At 42.0% G+C, this 10,480-nt stretch overlaps 1 protein-coding gene across 3 annotated transcripts in view; it reads left to right on the top strand.

Annotated features, from left to right (window-relative positions):
• The first annotated feature begins 7,921 nt into the window (after positions 1–7,921).
• The window catches only part of OSBPL1A (oxysterol binding protein like 1A), a 78,172-nt gene continuing 75,613 nt past the window's right edge, over positions 7,922–10,480 (top strand). Inside the window, exons 1-2 of one of the 3 annotated variants that reach the window (XM_035317549.1) lie at positions 7,922–7,998; positions 9,030–9,136. The gene's annotated coding sequence lies outside the window, so the exon portion shown is untranslated. The remainder of the gene's footprint in view (positions 7,999–9,029; positions 9,137–10,480) is intronic. The other 2 variants (XM_035317546.1, XM_035317547.1) reach the window with 2 other exon arrangements.

The following is a 10,480-nucleotide window of genomic DNA, read 5'->3' as shown; positions in this document are numbered from 1 at the left end:
CACCTTTACATATATAGTAATTTAATTTTGCATTTTTGTCATTTGAAATGAGCAATTGGCATTCTTATAACTACATCATTTTCTCTAAAAGAGGGTTGCAGAAAATCATGGGTATTGCAAGCAGTTTACACTACATTTAGAAAAATGCAGTTCATTTCTTCAATGTTGATAAGTTTTACGTGTCTGTTTTAAAGACAGCACTGCCTTATCAATAAAGATCTTTTTTGTTGTTGTTTCAGTGCAAAGTGTGGGCATCACCTCTTCTTTCTGTATGTAAGTTTATATGCTTTCTTCTGATGTATTTTTATACTGATTTGGTGTTGAAATTTTGAAGGTAAGGTTTGTTATCCCCTTTCTTGAAGCTGAGAAAATCCGTACCTGCTCTGAAGAACAGAATCCGAATCCAGAATGATTTTAACAAACAGGGCACATTCTAAAACAAAGTGGCAAAGGAAAAACAACACAACACAACAGGATGCAAATGAGTAGAGACAAATTCAGCACTGTATTATCAACTGCGGAAATTCAGGGCGGAGAATTACTGGTTAGACAACAGTTCCACAGAAATTATTTGGGAGCTGTAGTGAATCCCAAGCTAAGCATTCACCAATAGTACTATGCTTTTGCTTACACACAAACCACTATGCCATCATGTCCAGACACACATGAGATAATATGAGATACTGGAAGCAGCAGAGCTGCTAAAGCCCCAGCTGAAGTTCTGCATCAAACTTTAGGACTGCACTTTAAGAAAAATGTGCAACAACTAAAGTCTGAATTAAAGCAATAAAATCAATCCCAAATCTAGAAAAATCATAGAATCATAGAATTATAGAACCATTAAGGTTGGAAGAGACCTTTAAGATCATCTGGTCCAACTATCACCCTACTACCAACGTCACCCACTAAACCATGTCCCTAAGTGCGAAGTCCAACCTTTCCTTAAACACCCACTACCCACTGACTCCACCACCTACCTCCCTGGGCAACCCGTTCCAATGCCTGACTGCTCTGAGAAGAAATTTCTCCTAATTTCTAACCTAAACCTCCCCTGATACAACTTGAGGCCATTCCCTCTAGTTCTATCACTGGTTACCTGTAAGAAGAGGCCGACCCCCAGCTCCCACACTTTCCTTTCAGGTAGTTGTAGAGAGCAATAAGGTCTCCCCTGATTCTCCTCTTCTCTAGACCAAACAACCCCAGTTTCCTCAGCCACTCCTCACAGGACTTGTGTTCTAGGCCCTTCACCAGCTTCATAGCCCTTCTTTGGATACCTTCCAGGGCTTCGATGGCCTTCTTGAAGTGAGGGGCCCAAAACTGAACACAGTACTCAAGGTGCGGCCTCACCAGAGCTGAGTTCAGGGGGACGATCACCTCCCTGGTCCTGCTGGCCACACCATTCCTGATAGAAGCCAAGATGCTCTTGGCCTTCTTGGCCACTTGGGCACACTGCCAGTTCATGTCCAGGCAAGCATCTATTAGTACCCCCAGATCCTTTTCCTCTGCACAGCTTTCCAGCCACTCTCCCATAAAACATCTGAAAAGACTTGAGAGAAGGAGTTAATGTAAAAAGTAGTTTGAGAGGCAGGCAACCTTAACATGCTACAGATTACAGCAGAGAAAATAATATATTCTCCCTTTCCGATGTGGAAAATTTCCATGGTCAGTTTGCAGAGATCAAACTTTGAAAAAAAAAATCATTTTTCTTAGTGAATCCAATCTGTAGTAATTGAGAAAAATAAAATAGAACTCTATCCTGCTGTAGTTTGAGTACTTAGTTAAACACATAATTTTCTAATTGTGAGATTATGAATACTAATGGTTGGCCCATGTTTGACAACATGGAAAGGGAATTTTTCCAAGGTCAGTAAGGCTTCTGACTTTACATTTACCTTCAGTGTCATGGGCAGAGCTGGTTTAATTGTTTTTAAAGAGTAATAAAAAGAATGTACCCAGTCTCAGAACATGACAAAATAATTAAAAAAAGAGAGAGAGAGAGAGAGAGAGAAAGAGAAAGGCTTTTTTCTTTAAAAAAGGGGGAATTTTCTTTCTGACCAAAACATGATAGAAAGTTTTAATCTACAGGGACCTAAAAGATGATGCTGCATCTGTTTGTCCTAATACTAAATTGCCTTATAAATTTCAAGAGAGAACTATGGCATTACAGGACTTTTTACATTTTCTGATAGCAGTCTCTACATAGTGCTTGCATTTTATACTTTTGACTTAGTTGAACAAATGAATTTACATGAGTATTCACAGTATTTGTTATTAAATAATTTAAGATTATCACTGTCAATATTTTTGACTGTTGTTGTCCTTATAATATCTTATCTGAAGGAATTTAACAGTCTATCACTGGACTAGAAGGAAACTGTACCAGATAAGACACAAAGAATAAATAACAAAAATATGGATTTCATGAGGGATTTCTGAGGACTCAGTCATTTCCTTTCATTGTCAGTAATAATTATAAGTCTTGCTGAACTGAAATGGATACAAATATGGTTAATGAATCTCCAGCATGTTGATAGACTAATGTTTATAATGTTTCTATAATGTTTATAACTAATATTAGAGTAGCTGAATTGATAATGGTGCACAGGAGTATTTAACAGCTGATTATTTTCTGTGTCTGAAGTAAACATTATGTTAAAGCAGGATACAAAACATATATCCTTAACTTTCAAATTTGGGATTCCAGCATAGTAGAGTTTACTGAAACACTTGGGGTCTTCTTTTAGTCCATAACTGAAACTCATTTTTCTTATTAATAGCCAAAAGTCTCCCAAGCTAATGTTCTTCACAGCAATGAATGGACTTTGGTGTTTTAAAAAGGTTACTAAATCTAACCTTTGGTCCATCAGTTCTTCCTTTGTGAGAGCAAACAAAAATATTTAAAGCTCAAATTAAATCAATTAAGCAAATAAAGACCCTGAAGGTCAGGAAGTGGCCCAGATTACTATAGAGAATGTAGATTTTTTGCATTTGTCTTGTCAGGACAAGATAATAAACTGTGTCATTTACTGGTGCCTTTCTGAAACCAGAATCTACAAAACCCTTAGACCAGATAAAAATAATACTTACATAGATAAGGAAGCAAAATTTAGAAGAAAAAAAAAAAAAAAAAAAAAAAGGTTGAAATAAGAATGTTATTTAAATGCAATTTATGTAAAAGCCACCAACATTTTTCAAAGAAAAAATAACAAAACTTCAAAAATGTTTTTTAATATACTGTTTTAATCCCATTACCAAATCTGTCCAGACGGGGGAGGTAAATAGCCACATCTTTATGTTATTATGAAGGAAAAGGAACTAACTGAAAAACGTAATTTTCCCTTCATATGTAACTTTAGCTCATTTGAGCTCCATTTGTTGTTGTAAATTCTTTCATCTTCACTAGTCTGTTTTTTTTATTATTATTATTATTTTTCTTTTTTTCTTGGCTGTTTGCTTATGGTTTTTATTTGTTTGTTTTAATTTTATGATTCAAAGCTTATAAACATTTGGTTTATAGAATAAACCAAGTTGATACAGAAGTGATGTCACAAAAACTGTACAGATTTTGACAGTACACAGTACATGCTAATTAGGAGTAAAATGCCACAATTGATACAAGCGAAGAATTCTGATTTGTGATCAAGAATCACATGTAAGACATACATCATGAAATCTTAACCACATTAAAGCTGATGGGAGTTTGACTATTAACTTTGGTATGTAAACATAAGAGGACAAATCAGGGATGAATCACAAAAAAAGTAAAATCTATAAAAAGAACTAAAACCCTGGAGCACAATATCAGTAACTCTGCTTGATTTTGCATACAAAAGTTCAAGCAGCACTGTGTATTTGTAATTTCTCTCTCTCTTCTTTTTTTTTAATAGTAAGGTTTAAAACAATTAAGGACAAAGGCCATGTACTACCAATTAATGCTCTTGGTTCTGTATTCTGTTTTTGAATAGGATTTTCTTTACTAAGGCTCTGTCAGTACTGAAGCTTTATGTTAATAATAGCTCAATGACAGCAGTTTGCTATAATAACCAACAAGACTGAATTTTCTATAATGATCTGATTGCTTACAGTCATCATCTGATATAAATCTCAGTCTGAGCCACCCAATAAGGGATATATACACATTTAAGAATGAAGTAGTTTTTAAATTGTACAGTGATGTATTTTGCTAGATTGAGAGCCAAATTGACAACATTAGCTATAAGGTTCACAGTTATAATCTCTCCACATGCAGTTAATTTGTCATTCTGGAATTAAAACCAAACCAAATTGATTCAATCACAATAAAGATGTGCATTAAGCAAGCCCTAATCTTTGCCTAAAGCTACTTGTCTGGTAAGACAGAAGTGTATATACTTTGTGACAATTTGGATAAGAACATTTATTCCTTTTTTAGTTACCATCCAGTTGTGTGCTGACTGAAATAGCACACACTTGTCTTCTGTAGAGCTAGAGAAACATAAAAGCCTTAATACAATGTAGTAACAGTGAATCCTCACATTTTCTCCTGCTGTACATGCATTCACATAAAAAGAGGCACGTTAAATGATTTCTTTCATTTGATGCTTTCTTCTGAAGAACATCTCCAAAAACTGTCTGAGCTTGTTTCAGCCTTGCTTTGAACAGCAGAGAGCAATCTCAACAGTTAATCAGGCTCACACCATCTACAAATTAACCGCTTTACAGGGCTATTTCCTCCAACGTAAATACAAGCAACAGATTTGCATCTGTAAAATTTCCTATTGCAGACAGTTCAGAACAACATGAAAATTTGCTTTCATCAGTCACTGGAAGTTGCCCTTGGTAATCCCAGAAGACCAATAGGGATCATGTCAGAGAGAGTCAGAACATTTGTTAATTGTGTGCTGTGCCTGTCTTCTGGCAGCCTGGCATGCACAGATATGGAAAAACAACCTGGCCTTGTGTTTGCTGTCCTGCTTTCCAAACAGAGTCAAGAAGCATGCAAGATGTTAGGGAACAAATTTTTAGTTTCTGTTTAACGACTGTTGGTAAATTAATGAACATTGAGTCACTAAACATTTTACTGTGTAAAAACATACATACAACCTGTCACGTATGATTTCTTACCTCACTCATCATTTTCATGTGTACCTTCTGTTGCTGAGCTGAAGAGGAATAAAAAATTGTCAGCATATTAAAGTGCTGACATAAATAAAACTGTGAAGTTGCATGGGGGGTAGCAATATAAATGCCCAGTTATTCTTTTTCTGAATGTTTTCCTAAAGTCCTTACTTCATCCTTGGTTAATCCACTAGTAACATAGGTCAACTGTGCAGAGCCAGCAGGAGTGTAGGGAGATACTTCTTGTCTTCCCTCAGCTGCCAGTGGTACCTTGTAAAATGAGAAATGATCAGTATCTTGGCTTGTATAGTTGTTAGTAATGACATCAACAACAATAATGGGGTTATTTTTTTAAAGTAATGGCAATGAAGAGTGGTATTATTTGAAATTTTCCAGCTCTGATACTTCTAGTCATATGATTTGTTTGCCTGCAGCAGTGAATTCAGCTAGCTGATTATGCACTACACAGAGTGGAAGCTCCCTCCTTAAATAAGCTTATCCTCAGGCAAGGCTATGGCATTACAGCTTCAAATTCTGCAGTCAGGTTGCCCCATTGCCCCATCCCAGAGCAGGAGATGATGTAAAATACACTATGCTGTGAAAATAATTGACAAAACAGTTTGGTGAGTTCTGTGCAAGGCTGCTTGTCAGTGCATTCAACTTTAACATGGGAAATTTCATGCCTTCTGCATCACTAATTTCAGCAGGTTGTCTGAAAAAGGAAAGACAAGACAAGAAGATAAAACAGAAGGAAAAAAAAAAAAAAGATACATTTGCACAAGATGCACTTTTTTTTTTTTCCACACTTTAGAGTCCAAAACTCACTGGATTATTACGTTGGGGTGTGCAAGGAGGCAAAGCACTGGCAAATAATAGATGCCTTTTGAAGACTCTGGAAATGAGGGGAGCGTAGTGATGTTGACCAGGAGACCACTGTGCATTAAGGAGTCACTGATCCACAATACAATTCAGCTGACCAGGCACAGGTCTGTGCTGTGTCCTTCAGGCTGTGTTGTGCTGCACTGATCCCTTGTCCTCAGGATAAACGCCACCAGCTCATTACAAAAAAAGGAGCCTGCAGGCAGCTCCCTCTTTGTACTGGCGATTACGCCACCTGCATGGCCTTGCCTTTATCTGACCGTGCAGCAAGAAGTTCTCATGCAAACATCCTCTGTGATAGTTGTTTTCTTGTAAGGAAATTATACAACAGCTCAAATAACCAAAGAAGGAGTTTCCTTCCACAGATGGCATCTGCATAGTGTGCCATAGGAGAAATCCATCCAGGGTCAGTCTGATGTTGTATGAAAGTGGGGTTCACAGCATCTGAAGAGGTATAAGATTTACACACTATATATATCACTCTTCTTATTCTTAGTAAAACAGGTATTTCACTAAGCCATTTGTAGTCGGCTTAGTTTTCTTACTGACATCCAGAAAACCACCTGCGCCATTGCTCTTTCTCAACTCATTGCCCCTACTCACCAGTGCAGAACAGGGAGCTACAACACGACTGACTCCGGGCTGAAGGAAGGGTAAAGCCCCATGCTATAAACTCTGCACTGAATTGCAATGGGCTGCTGATTTCATCTTGTCACCAAAAAATATGATAAACATGAGGAAATATATAAATATATATATTATTTGTGTATAAAAAGTATAGTAAAAGTAGGAAAAGAAAGGGTGGCTTAGTTTTATTGTGATGCTGCTTGGAGCAGTTATTGCGTTATGGAAGATGGCTCAAAGCCAGAATCAAGAGGAAGAAATAAAGGGAAAAAAAGCTTAGACAGGAGCAGCTGAGCATGTAAGAAAAAATAGGAATGTGAGTATGAGACTGTCAGTGCTCTAAAAGTAAGGACAGCAACCTGAAGAGCTGCTCCTAAAGGAAGCTCAATGGGATCCTTCGCTCAGATGTTGTACACTTACTGCTGAAGCATCCCTGGAAGCAGGTCTCTTAGCAATGGTCAACTAATTTGAACTAATGAGAAGCAGGAGAAATCCAAACACAGTAAATTTGTGTGATGTCCATAGGTATTTCCTTTTGGATCTTAATTCTTAGAAGCGTAAAGATATACACAGCTACATACAATTAAAAAAAAAAAAAAAAAAAAAAAAAAAAAAAAAAAGCTTCATTACTTATATCCTGCGTTTCACAATAAATGCTCAGGTTTGAACTTGCCCACTTTTGGAAGAGGAGTTTCATCCTAATCTTTTGAGATACTTTCTCATGGCACCTGTGACTCCTGCCCTGCTTTTTCAGCGCTCCTCCCGCATGTGACACAGCCTTGGCCATGCCTCCACACCACAAAGCTTCCCAGCTTCCTTTCCGAGCCCCTGCAGGATTTCAGGGGCACCGTGGGACCTTTCAAAATGCAGAACCCCTCTCAGGTGCTAAAGGCAGAGAAGCAAGCTACGGGCTTTGAGTGAAGCGCATAGGAGAGATTAAATAAGGCCAGGAGAGTGGGTGAGGCGGGGGAGTAGGTCAGTCTGCCCCAGCAGCACCCCACTTCTCTCTTTTAGGGTGCTTCTCTGTGTTATTTGTAGGACCTGTGTCCTCATACTCGCTTTCACACTTATATACAAAACGAGGGCGATTTCCCGAACCGCCTTCTCCCCCCACAGCCAACACAACGCTGCCGTTCGCCCAGAGGCCTGCTCCGAGCACGCCGCCCCCGCTCCCCGGCCATGGCTGCCTGAGGGGACGCGGCGGGGGGACGGAGCCTTGAGGCCGCCCCGCGCCTCTCCCTCCTCCTCCCGCCCCACGAAGGGCGGTCGCAGCCGGCTGCCCGTCCCCACACACCGAGGGGGCGCCGGGAGCCCCGCTCGGCCCCTGGGAGGGCGGGCTGGCGGTGTCGGGGCGGAGCCGAGCCGAGCCGTGCCGTGGGGGAGCGGCCGGCGGTGCCGGTGCGGATCGCGCAGCGGCCACGCGTGGGGCTGGGCGGCGGCGGGCACCGGACCGCAGCGGACCGTAAGGCTGCAGAGCGCTGGCAGCGGGGCTGGCGGCGGGCTCAGCCCAGCCCCGGGTGGGTTTGACCCCCGCGGGAGGCGAGGCGGCCTCCGGGGAGCTCGGGTTGCCGTTATCACCGCGCCCCGTCCCTCCTACCCCCCTTTCCCCCGGGGCCGAGCCCCCTTCGCGGCCCTGTCGTGGGGCAGCCCCAACGCTTTGGGTTCGGAGAGCGGGGGCCCGGTGTGGGCTCTGCTGGAGCTGTCGCCCCTTTGCGCCTGCCCCCGCTTGCTTTTGGCCTGGTGTTGGTCGTTGCGAGCTTGGCTGAGGTGCCTGGGCTGGAAGAAGTGTTTGGAGAACGGAGGCGAGCCAGGTGTGGGATGCCAGAAATTAGGGGTCAGTTTAGTGCCTGCTGCCCCAGCGAGGGTGCTGAGCACGCTGCACCTGCTGCTGCTGAGCAGGCAGGGAGGTAAAGTTGCGCCAGGGGAGGTTTAGGTTGGGTATTAGGAAGAACTTTACCGAAAGGGTTGTTAGGCATTGGAATGGGCTGCCCAGGGAAGTGGTTGTCACCATCCCTGGAGGTCTTGAACAGACGTTAAGATGTAGAGCTTAGGGATATGGTTTAGTGGAGGACTTGTTAGTGTTGGGTCAGAGGTTGGACTCGGTGATCTTGGAGGTCTCTTCCTACCTAGATGATTCTGTGATTAGGCAGGCGATGCTGGCACGTGAGGCACCGTGACATATCAGAGAGGCTCGTTGAACCCTCTGGCTGGAGGTTAAGGTAGCTGCTCCTCCAAGATAACATCACTAGGTGCTTCTGATATCCCAGCTCTTTCCCCTGTCATGCAGTCTGCCGTGTGGGTTTGTAGACTGGTTCCGTCGGTGCGGTTGGGTGCTTCTTGTCCTCCACTTTTACGAGCATCACTCCATGAGGCATGCTTGCTGGGACATGTCAAAAGTCTTCCTAAGCAAGTATCATCCTCTCCTGCAGGAGTCTGATCTTCGCTGCTAGAGGGAGATCTCCTGAAGTACTACCCAACGCTGCGCTCCTTGCCAGCCTTCCTGCTTGTCATGAATTGAAAGCTTCCTACGCTACCGGTAGGTGCTGACTCAGAGCCTCGACGTTAAATTGGGCAGTGCCAGTCCTGTTGCTGCTGCTTGCAACCCTGTCAAGCTGCAGCAGCATGCAAACTAGCCACGTTCTTGCTAGCATATATTGTTGCTGTTCTGGGCTGTATACGTGTGGCAGAAGGCCTTGGCAGGAGACAAAAAACATAAAAGCAAATGGTTGATATCAACAGTACTGCCACTCGGTCAGGGATAGTGCTTTAGGTCTTCATAGACTACTTGGTGAGAAAAGCAGCTACTTTTTTTTTTTTTTTTTTCTTCACTTGGATTCTTCCAGAAGTTGAGTAACTGCAATTTGTATATCAGCATCTGCTTGGTTGTCTTTCATGGCTAGGTATCCTGAAAAACTCTTTAAGCAGGTGTGCAAATAAAATGGTAACCTGGGTTCTGTAGTGTGTGTCAGGAAACTACCCCGATGAGAAGGCAGGTGCTGTAACTGAGTGAGAAAACCACTCTGTTGTAGAATTCATAGAGGAAGATAAAAGCGGAGCATCTTAAATGCTCTTCTTTTACCCTCTTAGAGGATAAGATTGATCTAGCAGTCAAGTACTGCTCAGGTGGTACTAACGAGTTCAGCGGGAGTGCTTTGCAGTCACATCTTGGCTGTCTTGGAGGCAATAAGTATTATTTTTGTGTGCTTTTCTTATGGTATAGCAGTGACTGTATAGACTACTGTACAAGCCTTTCAACAGTAGGAAGCACAAAGAGCAGCCATGAAAGGCAGTTTAACTTGTATCTGCTGATGAATGGAATAAGCTAATGTTGGCAACATCGCTGACTGTGAACAGATGCCTGCTCTTTGAAGTGGCTGGTAGATTTGCTTTCAGGCAGCACAATTCATATAGGTTAACCTGGTAGTGGTGTCTCATGAGTGATAAATCTGAACTAAACTCTTCAGTTTCTGCCTTGGTGATCTGTTTCAGTACCTCAAAGCCGGTAGGTGAGGATTTTGGAGCTATTTTGATGGTAGGTGATATGACAAAACAATAAATTCCCTTCTGCAGTGGAACACAGGCATATGAAATTTAACTGTAAGCACATAGAGTTCGAGTCCCTATGTATTGATTTCTTTCAGTACTGTAAGCTTGCCACTCAGAATTCTCTTGGCAGCTGCTCGTCTCCATTAAGGAACAAATCATACTGCTTAAAACAGTGTTTTGAAGACTATGCTGAGTTCTGTTAAGAGTCCCTTTGCTGTCAGCTTCATGTAGGCACTTAATTTAGCTAGTTAGCTAAAACTTCAGGCTCTGTATCGCTTACATAGTGAGTAACTGCACGCAGATTCACTTTCCAGCCCCAGAAGTAGGAACGATT

This window comes from Oxyura jamaicensis, chromosome 2 (assembly GCF_011077185.1).
Source record: "Oxyura jamaicensis isolate SHBP4307 breed ruddy duck chromosome 2, BPBGC_Ojam_1.0, whole genome shotgun sequence".
NCBI classification, from domain to species: Eukaryota; Metazoa; Chordata; class Aves; order Anseriformes; family Anatidae; genus Oxyura; species Oxyura jamaicensis.
This window is presented reverse-complemented; position numbering and strand designations above follow the sequence as displayed.